This window comes from Uloborus diversus, chromosome 4 (genome assembly GCF_026930045.1).
Source record: "Uloborus diversus isolate 005 chromosome 4, Udiv.v.3.1, whole genome shotgun sequence".
Taxonomy (NCBI): domain Eukaryota; kingdom Metazoa; phylum Arthropoda; class Arachnida; order Araneae; family Uloboridae; genus Uloborus; species Uloborus diversus.
In genome coordinates this window covers 173,715,569-173,731,178 of record NC_072734.1, presented here as the reverse complement: position 1 = coordinate 173,731,178, position 15,610 = coordinate 173,715,569, and positions in this window count along the sequence as shown.

The window sequence follows — 15,610 nt, the reverse complement described above, 5'->3', positions numbered from 1 at the left end:
TAAAATGAAGAGGGAAGTCCAAACACGTGAACAGACACACAGCGAGTGACTTTTAGATGAATAAGCAATTTTCCCCAGATCGCTACTGCTTCCATTAATTACTAAATAATAATTGAGTTTGAATGAGAATAGGGTTGAAATTAATGCAACTAGCTGTCCACTGCTTAATTACTTATCATTTGTTAAGATTGCTTTAATCGTGCATCCAGTTCAAAACCGCCACAAGTGCATATTTGTTTCTCTTGATTGTATAGAGGCATTGTAGTGCCAACAAGTTGCACTTAGACATGAAATACAGCCGCAAATGATGATGTAAAATGAACAACTTAAAATTTGTATACTTGTAGCGGCATTGAACTGGATGTACAATATTTTATGAAAGCTCTTTACATCTATACTGCTTTCTTGAACTATTATCATATTAAAACTATTTAGTGTTCAAATATTTTAAGTTTCAAACATGACGTAGGTGAGCGAAACAGGGCCGACGAGAGGCTTTGTCAGCCTAGTCGGAAACTAGGGGCAGTCTCAGAATCAGAGTAGTATAAATTCCACAAGTTTTATGAGGGGAAGGGGTACCCGATGACCAAACTAACAAGGCGCCCTCCTTGACTCTCGGAGGCCCTGGAATGAAGTAAAACAAAACGTAACGATTAAATGTTCAAAGCCTTATGTTCGGAGTTTGACAAATATTGGGCGCCAAGTTACCCTTCTGACTTAAAAATTACCTTGCCGATCAGTTTTTTAGTATAAGAATCTTTCAGAAGTCATCTTACACTGCATTTACCTGAGAATTGGTTTGTCTGTCATTATTATTTCCTCGCTCCTAAGATTTACTATTTACGGTTTGATTGTATCGTATATCTGAATATTTATAGACGTACGAGCGGTACCCGTACGGCTTTGCCCGTAGTAGAAAATTAAAAGGTCATTTGGTTCGCCTGTATATTTACAAATAATGGATGATGAATTTCTTGGCACTGTGCTATGTTTATTTGCTCGCCCAAGTTACGGTAATTTGTTCGTTCGCCTTATGATAATTTGCCCGGTAAAATGTTCTTAAAATTGGAATGAGAAAAGAATAAAACCGAATTTTCGAAAAATCGCTTTGAGGTGTTCATTCCTATGCTACGAACTAACTTTGTGCCAAATTTCATGAAAATCGGCCAAACAGTCTAGGCTATGCGCGTAACAGACATCCAGAGATCCAGATATCCCGACATACAGACTTTCAGCTTTATTATTAGTAAAGATGTTCTAATTGGGGTTTGCGCAAGGGCGCAGGATTGTGCCATTCCCGAATCATTTTCTAAAATCCCACTTTTAAAAAGAATGTTCCTATGTTGCAGACAGTGTTGCATATTTTAATGCTAATGTTTCTTTTAAAAAATCAATATCGTTAAACTAATACATTGCAGCTTTTTTCTGGCGGTGTATTTCGGTGTATTTCAAATGAAACATTATTTGTCAATATTCTCGCGTATACTACACTGCAAAAAATAATTGTTGTTTTTATAGTAATATACTATAATCTCCTACAGTTTAGTACTGCTCTGCTAAATACAGAGAAAAACTATAAAACTGTTTTAGATTGCGCATAACGATGCGCAAAAGGTGTTTCTTTTCATACGGGAATTTTCAAAGAGAAACTAATGAATTCAAGGTATCGACAGCCATGTTTGTTGATATTTTGGACGTGGCTGAGGCTGCACTGCTCACACACACACCCGTAATTCAAGTTAACGGTAAGTGCTAGTTATAATATTCATTCCCTTTTTCTCAAAATGTAGTTTTCTTTATCGTCAAGAATGTATGTAAAAACCCAATGTTTATTTTGAAATCATAATTCGTATTCAAATATTCGTTGATGTTGAGTTTGCAATTTTTTTAGTTGCTAAGTTGTAGCGATTGCTTTATAGCAAAAATCCGAGTAGTTGTTGTGATTCTGAACATTTTACTGTACGTATGATAGTTTTTAAACATTTTCTAAAGTTCAAATTAGATTTAAAAAGAAATCAATCCCTTTCTTGATCGTATTTATAGTTATTAGAACATTATACTTTGTTTACAATTATATTTTGTGTTATAAGGATGTCAGTACTTAACATTTAAATCCTTATGTTTTCTACTAAATTTTAAGCGTATTGCGATTGACTTCTTTCTTCTGTTTTTTTTTCTGTCTTATGTTCAGTTTTAAATTTTTTAACATTTTGTATTTGACCATTTTAATGATAAACTTTACGTTATAGCGTCAGTAACTTTTATATACTGTACATAATTCGATGAATAAAATGTAAATAATAAATAAACAAATAAAATAACAACGTGAGCGAGAGACATGCTAACAATATCAAGTTTAATGATATTTTTTGCTGAAGCAAGCCACTCTGGAAATATAATATTCTGACGTCTGAACGACTCAAAATTCTCAGAACTTTGGAGCCAGCTTTCATACTTATCGATCAAAACTATAATAATAATAATTAAAAAAAATCATCAATGAAGCACTCCAAAAAAAATCTGATAAAATATAAGCATCTTCAGATACAAACACGAAACGCTTGTCTTATAAAAGTTTTACATTTGCGTCAACATGAAATTAAAGTTTTTCTTCAGGAAAAATGCACTAATACCATTGAAACTTGTAAACGTAAAAATAATTTCAGAAGCTACATTCAAAGACACTCGATGGGAGGTCACTGGAAGTCCCTATCACCTCCCAAAAATTGCCATACAGGGCAAATTTTTTCTGCCGTTTCGGCAAATTTGGGGACATAATTATAATGTTGCAATTTTTGAATGCTCGAATGTTCAAATTTCATTAGATATTGTACTTAATTGTGTGTACTTAATGAGTGCATGCAACAGTATTTTATTAATCGGTAAATGTGTAAGTTCCGTTTGACAAATTGAGATTATACGCCTTCTCAAAATATTTAAGTTCGGGCCGTGCCTGGCCATATTTTAAAATTTTTAGCTTTTCATTTCTGATCTGGCAGCGTTGCGTTCTCGTAAAAATTACAGCTTTTTAATTTAAAGTAGACTCTTTACATTATTGTGCATTGTTTGTCATATCTTATTCGCCTTGAAGAACATGTTCATTTAGAAAAGTATATGCTCGAGAACTACAATGGAACTCAAGGGTGCCCATATAGGGGGTAAGGGGGGGGGGCTCAAGCCCCCCCCCCTTTGAGATGAGAATTTCCTTGCTTTTAGTGATTTTTTTCTTTGCAAAAATGTAAAAAAAATTCTTTTATATCCATCAGTGAATAAGTTATTAAAAATGTCAAATTTTGATATCTCTAATCTGTACTGAAATCAATTTCCATGAGGAAAATGTTCTGCTAAACCATTGGGAAAATTTCTGAGCCCTCCCACATAATTTTGCATATGGGCGCCCATGATAGAAATTTAATTATTTGGAGCTCTTGTAGCCTTGAACTCGTCAATTTCCTTACATTTCAACTTTTAAACTATTGGCACAAAAAGAGGATTTCTTAGTTTATGTGCGTCGGTGTGTATTTCCCGAACACCGTTCCTCCCCACCACAGCTCGTCGAGTTCCTTGAGTCTTGAAGTTTGGCATCACCGTGTTTATGATGAAGACAAAAACTATATTATAAATACTGAAAAGTGTGATTCTGTACTTCACTGTATATGAAAAGTAAAAATATGGCAAATTGTTATCCGTGTCAAGTAGCGAAAAATTGGAGAATTTCGTTTAAACCTGAAACGGAGATTGAAGTCAAAGCCGGGTAAGATCTTTTGCATTTAAATGCGGTAGGTTCCTAAGTAGTTAAGTTCTGGGGGGGGGGGGGGGGGGGAGAGAGATTATTTTCATAATAATAGAGAGTTTTTCAAGAAATTCTTCGGTTTTTTTCTTTTTCTAGAACAGAGAGATTTGCCGGCAAGATCCGATAACGGAAAGGAATTTCTGAACTACCGGTTTGAAATTTACCTAAACGGACCAAGAAAAACTAAATCCTCCAGTTAACAAAGTAGCGTCATAGAACACTATAACTCAACATTAAAGAACCGAATTAGGACACTTTTAAATGAATCGAGTTTCCATCAGCACTTTTGAGCCGAAGCAGCTACTATGTGCTTCCTCGGTACAGATGTAATATACCCCCCCCCCCATTTGGCGACATTCGATTTTTTTGCACAAAGTTAAAATATTTTTCTCGCCAATGAGGCGATAATTTTTTATGCATGGCATCCGTGGCCAAACTAACCTGTGTTTAGCAACCTGAAGGCAATCTTACAGATCTGTTCAAACTTGTTTACTTGGGTTGTTTGGGTTTCACGCAGGAGAGATACGTGGTGTTGTTTCGTGCAATATACCTTACAGGAATGCTTATTTTGTGTTAGTTTAAATTCAGTAGTTGTGTTTTGAAGTAAAAACATTAGAAAATGCCAGTTTCTTCAAACTTGAAGGTTAATTAAAAGTTAACTCCAACGTGGTGTGTATCTGTAACGTGCCATTGTCATATGATGTATTGTTTTAGACTGAGTGTGAATATTTATACCATATAAAAAGGTAAGTTCTTTATTTTAGAATTCAAAAAAACCTCTCACTTCCAAAATTCTTTGTTTTTACAAATCCTTGAGGGGTTCTTGTAGTTTTTAACTTTATTTTTACTGTATGTAAATTAATTTTACAGAAATAGTACGGTTATTTTGTTCTAAAAGTTAATTCTTATCGATGCCACGAATTATTTAGACATTCTATTAACGTGCCTCTTTTAGGTACTGAATTTTATGTTAACAATTGAAAGTTCTTTTGGTTGTACTTAAAAAATGCTGAATTTTATTAATAAATCTGCACAATAATGGTGCATATTTCACACTTAAAACTGTGTCATTATTGTACACTGAGCGGAAGGAGCCACCCTTGGGTGTACATACACATGAATATGCATAATATACATAAATATACATAATTGTGACCATACTCCGACTGTAATGTATATTAACAGTCGGAGGGATAACTGGCGAGCCAGAGGTCTCATAGTACTTTCGTAATGAGACCGAGGCAGACCGAGGGCTCGTATCCCGGAGAAATGATGAAAAAAAATTAATGCATTAATTTCGACTTGTAATTAATACAATTATTTCATTGTATTTTAATATGTTTACAAAAAACCCCGGCCCTGTACATTTTTGAAGCATATATTCGTGATGTTTTTTGTTGTGCTTTTATGTTGTTTTTATATATATTGTGTTCTGAATAAGTGCTTTGATCATGTTTTTTTATCTGATTTTTTCCTGTTGGCGCTAAAAAAGCATCGCTAAGAACGATGTATGACATATGTCGTCATACATCGTTTTCTTGGTGACGCTTTCTTGGCGCCAACAGGAAAAAGTCGCCAAGGGTGGGGTATATCACATCAGTTCCGCTTCCTCTACTTACGGAATAGAGCGGTTTTAAAAGGAAAAACCAAAACCTCTTTTGAGCTATTTGGAGGAAGAAAGCCATCTGTTAAACTCTTCCGTGTTTTTGGCTGTATTTCGTATGTTAGACTTCCAAAACAGAAAATAAACAAATTGGATATGACAGGGAGTCATGGTAGGATATGCGTTTCATACAAAAGTTTATGGAATTTGGGATCCTGAAAATCGCGAAGTGACATAAACGCTGAATGTTAAATTCGATGAAATATATTCTGGGCGAAAGAAAACAAAAAGCCCAGAAACGGGAAACAGAGGGATACAGTTTTATTTCATCAAACTGAGTAAATCTGAAGTAGAGGAAGAAATCGAAGAATATCTTGAAAATCATAAAATACCATGTAGTGAAATTAAATGGGCTAAAGAAATACCAAGGCAAAGTAGAGAATGCAGGGATATGTGTTATTCTATTGGCACGACGGTTCGAAAGTCCGAATCGCGAAGATGAAATTTATTATTATTCTGAAAATAACAATGAATATGACCCAAAATATTTTGATTTCACTTGTGATGATAATTCAAGAAAAGTATCAGATTCTGATGAAGAAAGGGGGGATAATTCAAGTAAGCTAGAAGCTAACATTTCCGAAGCTGTACGCTGTTATAACCAGGGGTTCCAGACAAGTGAATTTATTCCCTCTAAGGTGAAAGCATGGTGCACTAAGGTGCAATACTGGCCTGGAAATAGAGCAGAAGAGCCAAAACAACATGCAATCACAGAAAGACTTGCTGCGCATGCGCTTTTGCCTTAGACATGCATTCAACTCCTTCAATATGGCTGACAAATGATGGTTGCATCTATGTATCTTTCACATTGAATGAAGTACACTATTGGATTAAAACAGAACTTTTCTAGGATTAATTATCGGAAATAACAAGTAAGTACAGCTTTTGATCACTTTGTAGCTTTTAGGGCTTTCAAACATAGTTAAAAGTACTTAAAAGTGCATTTACTGCTTTTCAGTTACCGTTACTGACGTTTAGTTTCAGTTTATTGTTACTGTTGTGAAATTTCCATCATTCAAAACGCTACCAAAAATATCTATCATTATTTTCTTGAGTACTCAATAAGCAGCATTTAATCACCAAAATAACCAGCTAAGATTATCAATAATCAACAAGTGAGGACCAGAACAAAAAAAAAAATTCTTGTACTTCGTAGGATATAACAGAATAGCATGCGAAAACGTAAAAAGCAAAAAAAAAAAAAAAAAAAAAAATCTTTCTCCGTATGGCTTTTTTTTTTTGCTTTTTCATTTAAGTGTTAGAATCATTTCCTGTTAGCGGTTAATGTCTCGATAGCGTTAGAAGTTTCTTTTGGTTTTTAAATTGTGGAAAAACTTCATGTGCATTTTATTTACTCTTGATTAACGTTTATGGAACGATTTTGTTTTTCCGTAACTGTAATATCCCAGAATATTTTTGGCTCTTCATGTAAAAAATCCATAAGTATCTCTATACTTCATTTTCGACACGGGTCATGTTTTCGTAAATGTATAATTTCTCACATTATTTAAATAATTACTCGTCTTTAAATTATAACATATTTGTGACAGCTCTTTGATACCAAGTGATGGGTAGATATTTATTGTTTTATTAACTTTTAACGTTACTTTGTAAAAAAAAAAAAAAAAACTCAGCAGAACGCTGAATTTTTTCACAAGTTTTTAACGCCCCCTGAGTTATTATTATTATTTATTCAGATTTCACTGGTCCGAAAAGTTTTTCATTTGCTTTTACCGGTCCGTGGGTCAAAAGAGGTTGAGAAACACTGAGTTACAGCACGATCAGATGAATTAAAGCAATGAGTTTTTCTTAACTATGCTGAAAACTCTGAAATATGATCAAATGCTGTAATTACAAGTTTTAATCATTTCCAGCACTGAGTTCAATGTGGAAAATGTCCAAAACGTAGAATATCATAAATCAAAAGAAAACTAATATATATATATATAAAAAAAAAAAAAAAAAACACAACTGTATTCATAAACGCACACAATACGTGGAAGGGGGGGAGGAGGATCTACAGTAAAGGTGACATTTCTCTCTCTGAAGGTTACTTTTTTTTCACCCCGGCTGCCTACTTTTTAAAAGGTGCCTGTTTTGCACCTTATTTAGAGGTGCCAATTCGGCTCCGTATTGGGTGCCGCTGGTGAACAAGCATTTCTCCCCTGAAAGGTGCCGAATGCATCCTGTAGTTTTAACAGTGTAATTCCCTCGAATTTGGAACAAAGTTTGGGAAAGCCAGAAAGTGAAGATTGGCAAAACGCAATGACTTAAGAAATTTATGTGATCCGAGAAAGAAAAGTTTACGAATTGGTTCCACTGCCTAAAAATTTTGGGAAAAAAATTGGTATAGATGGGGTTTTTGATTTAAAAGAACAAAAAAAAAAAAAAAAAAAAAAAAAAAAAAAAAAAAAATTAAAGCAAAAGAACAAAATTTAAATCCAACTTCACATAATAATAGCAACAGTAAAGATTAAAGTTTAAAGTACTATGTAACCCAGCGTATGAAATTTTCTTCGCACATTCAGACTTGTGTGACACTTATCAAACAAAATTATAGATTTTGCAAATGTGAGCATGTTTAAATCTATAGTTAAAAGTGGTGCGGTCTTCTGGCAGGCATTTTCAAGAAAGGTAGAATTGTTGACAACAAGGACGGCGGGTCAGATGTGGAGTAACAGCTTCTAAATGATTAGAACTGGCACTACCAGATTTAATCTATTTGTTGACATGTTTGACGATTTATTCTTTTGTTAAAAACTTTTAACTTTTCTGTCCAATTTTCATTTTTCACTGAATTCACTTTAACTAATCCATCTTGATTTTGGAAATATAGAATTATTTCTTCCAGATTTTAAGTAAATTCTGAAAAACTTAAAAGATAAACTGTCTAAATCCTCTTAAAAGAAGCGCCACACACAAAAAAAAAAAAAAAAAGTAGCTGGCGGCTTAAATGGGGACATCGATAATTGTTCAAAACGGGGGGGGGGGGGGGGTCTCCGATTTGAACGACATGGAATATAAATGAAATATCTTAAATTATGCTTTAATATTAAGCGAAATATAATATAGAAAAGTTTTTAAGGTATTATTTTATTTCAACGCAAATGACTGTTTTATGTGGTTCATTAGTACTTAAGAAAAAAGCTCCAACAAATTAACTTTTAACAATACAATAACACAATTGTGGAATAAAATATATGAAATAAAAAAAAAAAGTAAAATATTTCATGTTAAGTATAGACAGATTTCTAAATAATTATTTTCCGTCAAACTTTGTTTTATATTCAGATTTCTAATAATGGGGAGCTGTCAAAGAAAAAAAGATGACGCTGGTAACAGTTGAACATAGCTCGAGCTAAGATAAATAAATACCTTTATGCGGAACAGTAAAGTAAGAAAAACAACGTTAAAAAAAGCACAAATTTGCCAATCACAGCAGACACGTGTTTTGACGTTACAGGGAACGCGTTTTTCAATGCAAAAAGTAATGAGCTTATGGATGAAAAGACATCCGACAAATGCTCATTACTTTTGGCATTGAACGCCGAAACACGTGTCTGCTGTAATTGGCAAATTTGTGCTTTTTTTAACGTTGTTTTTCTTAGTTTACTTTATAGCTCGAGCTGTTTAATAAGTGTTTGAAAGGAATATGGCTTACGAAAAAAAAAAAAAAAACCATTTACGACCCCTTCTCAATGCTACTATAGAATACCTAAAAGAGGCATCATTCATTGTTTTAAATGAATACCCCAATTTTTTCCAATTGGTTGTCCTAAACGTCGTCCTTACTCCATTTTCTAAAAAAAATATTTCTCTACCTCGTCCTAATTATTGTTTTTAAGTAAACATATTGCAAACAGATAATCTAAAGCCTATTCTAAGAAGAAACTGGTTTCAAGTTTTATTATCTTTAAAACATTTTTTTTTAGGCTAAGATGTTAGCTTTCCCATTTTGGACAACTTTCCGCTGCTTTTTTTTTTTTTGGAATTTTTGACTTATAGAAGGAGTTATTCTATCGATCACTTCAGTTATCCGATCGAAAAAAAAAAAAAACATTATTCTTAATCAACAGTCTAGTATGTATTACAAAATCCTTCAAAAATACTGAAAATTACAATAAATTTTCTTTATAATTGCACTTTAGAAACCAGTATAAGTGCATTCCTTTGCATGCAAGATAAAATGTAATATATTATGTTTTTTTTTTCTTTTTTGAGTTCATATGTAAAGTATCCAGATTAGGTCTACTTTCATTAGACATTAATAAACACTGTTAAAAATGCGTAGTTTGCAGTTCGCTTCCACACAGCTTTTTTTTTTTACCACCTTAAAAAAACTGTTATTTAGCGCTTAACTGGTTCCTGAAATAAACGGTTCAATTTCAATTTAGGTATATGTTAAGCGGTTTCAAAATAAAAGCAACTCCCAAGGCAACCTTAATTTCAGATCATTCAGAGTCATAATGTTAATTTTAATCATTTTAGGGCGTATTTTCACGCCTACGTAATTTGATTTTCGAATGCATGTTTTTTGGTGTCCACAAGTTTTATGAGATTCTAACAATTTTTATTTTGACAGATGCTTTCATAATATGAGCCCCCGTGATGTAAAAATGTTGACCTTGAAAAAATTAGCATTCGATTTTAAATGAATTTCTGCAATTTTGCTGTAAAAACTACTAATCTATATTTATAGGTAATGTATACGAAATAAAATAATTTGGCAATTTTTAATGGTGTGACTGTTTTGTTTTTTCTCATGAAAACAGTATAACATAATGTAAAGTTATATAATTTTTGGAGTAGTAAAACTAATTTTTAACTTCCATTACTAGTACTCATAAATCTGACAGATTTTGTTATACCGAGGGAAAAATTGTTTCCATTCAGTAGCTCTTGAATTTTGAAACATCACATATTTATTGTTTTCATCTATGTAAACTTTAAAAGGTTAATAGTATAAAGTATTATGTAATCTATAATAATATTCAGTTTACAATAAAATCCATTCTTGTGCAGTCTAAATGCTGAATACTGCACATATGATGTGACAGACAAAGTTTGTCAGTAGTATTTCTCAAATAAGTTAGGTCCAAGTGCAACTTATAACATCAAAGAAAGAAGAAAACCATGACAATAAACTGTTTTACCAAAAAAAAAGGGGAAAAAATGCACAGAACTGCAAGTATAAAGTTATAATAAACTTGAAGGTATAATGGATTGCATACTGCAAAACATTTCCCACGTTATGCTGCTGCACATTTTAGCAACACAATAATGCTGGAAGTGAAAAATAAAATACTTTTAGTGACGATACGATGTAGTATTTTCAGTTATATATTTAAAAAAAACCTTCTCATTTTTACTACCTTCATGGATCAAAAAGTTTTGTTTTATGAAAAGGCTATAATTGTTCATAAAATAAAGCTTCAGACCACATTTTACAATTTACTTCAGTGTGTAAATTTTTAGGTTTGCAATAGAGCTAAAATTTTTTTGTAGAAATGAAAAAGCGCCACTTTTTCTCCTCAGCAGGTGTTTATAAAATATAGAGATGGCATTGATTTATTTTGGGTTCAATGAAATTAATGTCAATAAAACATATATTTAGCAGCAGTTAATTATTTTCACGTAAAAGGCTTTTATAGTTCTTTCCTTGTCGCTTTTCTTAGCCTAAAACATTACTTTTGTAGTTGAAAAACTTTAGAAAAGGAAGATTTTGTATGTAGGCTGATTTCTACATACAGAATCAATTGCTTTACTTTTCTATATTGTTCTTCAGCTGTAAAAGCAGTGATTTCGGCTGTGAAAAGAGACAACGATAGGGGAGAAAAACCTTTTGCAAAAAATTGATAACTTTAATTTATAGTTTACTGCTGTTAATTTTACTGTACAAATCATTTATAAAACCGTATACTACTGCTAATTTTATGGCGCACTACAGCTGATTTCACAGCATATTACTGCTAACTTTACAGTTTGATATTGTTAATTTTACCGGGACATACCATTAAAAAACAGTATATTACTGCTAATTTTACATATTATCGCTGTTAAGTTTACAGGCCAAGTCCTTCATAAAACAGTACCTTACTGCTAATTTTACAGTTTAGAACTGTAAATTGCATAGTAAAATTCTGTTATAAGATAGTATATTACTGCAAATTTTACAGTTTAGAACTGTAAATTTTAGTTTTTCTTTGGAACCTCAGCTGCCAGTATTATACTGTAAAAGCAACAGTTTTTTTTTTGCAGTGTATCAAATCTATCATTAAAACTAGTTTTCACTATACATTCAGCAACAAAAATACATTTCTACGAAATCACTACTTCGCGCAATCCCAGTTTCTTTGAGGCTATTTGTTTAAGGAAGAAGAAAAATTAAATTTCATTTCCTTGGCCCGGAACCTAGTTTCAGAATCCTTTGATTCAAGAAAAAGGAAGTTTAATGTTTTCAACTCATTCCGCCGCATTAAAAGAGAACTTTTGTTTCAAGCAAAACTCAGACCTTCAACATCGCCAAAAGAAGACGAGTTTATTTGGCTTTTTTTTCTGTATTTGAAAATATCTTTTTCTTCCTTTAGCTTTCTTTACTCAAAGTTATAGTGCACGAAACGTAATTAGATTTTATATTTTCAAAATTCGCTCTCTGTAGATGGAAAATGCACTTAAATACAGTTGTATTCTTTTCTAACTCTATAACCAGTTCCAGGAACACGTTTGTTATCTATTTATCTATTGATCTTTCTCCTTTGTCATCCAAAGGGTTTCAAATATTTCATATTTATTCGTAGAAAATCAATTTCTTTCCAAGTTTGAGTCATGGGGAGTGGATAAATTGGGTCAACCTTTGTGTTATTTAGAAACGACGAGAGATGTTTCTGTAGGTTCTCATCAAAGTTAATTCTAAAGAAGCCAATAAAATTTAAATTCAAAATTGATATAAATAAGAAATATAGGTATAGTTACAAAGCTATTCATACAAAGCTGTATACAGCTACATTTTGTGTAAAATTTGCTCCAGACGCATATGTACTCACCCTTCACAGCTTCATAGTACCTTATGGTTACAAAGCTATTCGTACATACAGTGGTGGACAAAATTATAGACTCAATATTTTTTTCTTTTGTTTCAATTACAATATGACTAAGTTTAAATTATTTTAATTTAAGTAAAGATGAATAGTTGAAGAAATAGTTCTAAATTTAATACATCTTATCAATTAAATTAAAAAATTCATAAAATTAGAAAATTTGCAAATTTAATATTTTATCATTATGTGAAACCTGGACAAAAGTATAAACTCGGAGGTAAAAAATCCAGGATTACGAGAAAGTTTCGTTCCAAAATATTAATTTAACGTCCTAGAATGAATAAATGTTGCCATCAGTGATTGTTAAAAGTTTTGTTTTTGGAAATTAATGAGAAACATATAAATGCACCGCTGGACAAAATTATAAACTCATTTTTCTTTTTTTTTTCCATTTTTTCAATCATAATTTAACTCAGTAAAAAACTTCTTGTTCCAGTAAAGATAAATAACTGACTAAATTGTCCTAAATTCAGTATAACTCATTAACTTTATAAAATAAATATTTTAATTAAAAAAATCTCAACTTTAATATCTTTATAATACATGAAGCCTGGACAAAAGTATCAACTCAAAAGTAAGAAACTCTGAAGATTAGTAGAATTTTATTCAAATACTTAATCGTTTAATATCCAAAAATGAACCAAGGCTGAATTATAAAATTACAAACTTACAATACTGCATAAACACAATTATAAGTTGACAAAATTTTAATTTTTTTTTTGAGTTTAATTAAGCTACATTTGCAATTAGTTCAGTAAAACAAAACCATAGATTTAGGAAAATGTAATTTTGCTATTAACATGGATAAATTAAAAAAAAAAATCAATATTTGAAATGTTTTAAAAATTAACACTGCATTAAATCTAGCCATTAGTGTAAACTACAAACTTTTAAAAACGAGTTGGGACCCCAGTTTTCTGAATTACCTCGAATACGCGGCTAGGCATGTAGATTTCACAAGAGTTTCCAACACCTGCAGTGGCATATGGTTCCATGCTGAAAGTATTGCCCTTTTTAATTCCTCTGTGGTTTGGTACTGGTGCCGATCATGATAAACTTTGCGAACCGTGATCCCCCAAAGATTTTCAATCAGATTAAGATCCGGACTACGAGCTGGTCATTTGATAACTTTGATACCCTAGCGCTTGAACCATTCTTTTGTACTTTTCGTAGTGTGTACACTCGCGTTATCTTGCTGAAATAACCTGTTACCTCCTCGAATCAATCCTGCTTTACCATGCTGAAAGAGTTATTTATCTTTACTGGAACAAAATTTTTTTAAACTGAATTAAATTATGATTGAAAAAATGAAAAAAAAAAAAAAATGAGTTTATAATTTTGTCCAGCGATGCATTTATATGTTTCTCATAAATTTCCAAAAACAAAACTTTTAGCAATCACTTATGGCAACATTTATTCATTCTATGGCGTTAAATTAACATTTTCGAACAAAACTTTCTCGTAATCCTGGATTTTTTACCTTTGAGTTTATACTTTTGTCCAGGTTTCACGTAATGATAAAATATTAAATTTGCAAATTTTCTAATTTTATGAATTTTTTAATTTAATTGATAAGATGTACTAAATTTAGAACTATTTCTTCAACTATTCATCTTTGCTTCAATGAAAATAATTTAAACTGAGTCATGTTGTAATTGAAAAAAAATAAAAAAAAATTTGAGTCTATAATTTTGTCCACCACTGTAGTTGTATACAGCCGCATTTTTTGTAAAATTTGCTCAAGACGTATATGTACCCATCCTCTCCCAACCACATAGTACCTTATTTTCTTTCAAATGTTATAGATGAAATATGATTTAAGATTTATTAAACGGATTATCAAAAGGCGAGCAAATTTATCTTTCTCATTCTATTAAAAAATGGGGTTTTTGAGTAATCTCAATTTAAAAGTCTTAACTATTGAAAAATTTGATTTTCAACTTCAATTTCCAACGTTGTATGCATCTTAGGTTTACAATAACACACGACACGAAAAATTCATAAAAAGGAAGTTACATTTCAATAACTGTTTAGAAATTTTTTCACCTTCCCATGAGGGGGAAAATTGAAAAAGAAAAAGCTGGAGTTGGAGTCGGCCATTTTGCTTCTGGCTCCGCAGCCCTGCCGCTAAGTATCAGCACATTTGGCAAATTTTGAATGTTTTGCTTCTGTTGAAAATATTTGCTCGAAGTAAGAGATACATTTTCGAACTAGTGGACCCCACACGACTTTGCCCGTAGTAGAAAATTAAAAGGTCTTTTGGATCGCCTGTATATTTACAAATAATGTATGGTGGATTTCTTTCCAATTGGCTTGCCCATGTTACGGTTCCACGTTAAGATAACTTGGTAATTTACTCGTCCATCATATGATGATTTTGCTCGGGAAAATGTTCTTAAAATTAGAATAGAAAAAGTCGACGAAGTCAAATTTTCCAAAAATCGCTTCGAGTTGCACACCCTCATGCTACAAACTAATTCTGTGCCAAATTTCGTAAAAATCGGCCGAACGGTCTAGGTGCTATGCGCGTCACAGAGATCCTGACAGAGATAGAGAGAGAGAGATCCGGACAGAGAGACTTTCTTCTTTATTATTAGTAAAGATAAAGAAAATTAATGCAGTGTTCCTTATAATAATTTAATGCAATTAAAAAGGGATGCAAATTGAAAAGGGAAAGTTAGGGGGTTTCAAGACTCTTACAACGTTAATGCGACACGACAAATGCCCATTATTTAAAAGTTTGTGACTAAATTTCTATGCAAGCTATGTGACTAAAATTTTAGTTTTAAATGAAAGCTAAGAATATGAGAAAATTACAGGTTACAACATACATTTCAACAGTACAAAAAAAAAAAAAAACATAATTTACGTTTTTTTAAGTTCGAAAAATAACATGTAACAACGCGCACCCTTTCTCACTGTAAAATGTATGTATAACTCTAACATTAATTTAAAAGTATGGTCGTATACTTGCCTCAGAGACTAAACCTAACTTTTAATTAAAAAAATATTATCATTTTGAAATCCTCATAAATATATTAGTTAATTCACTGGTCG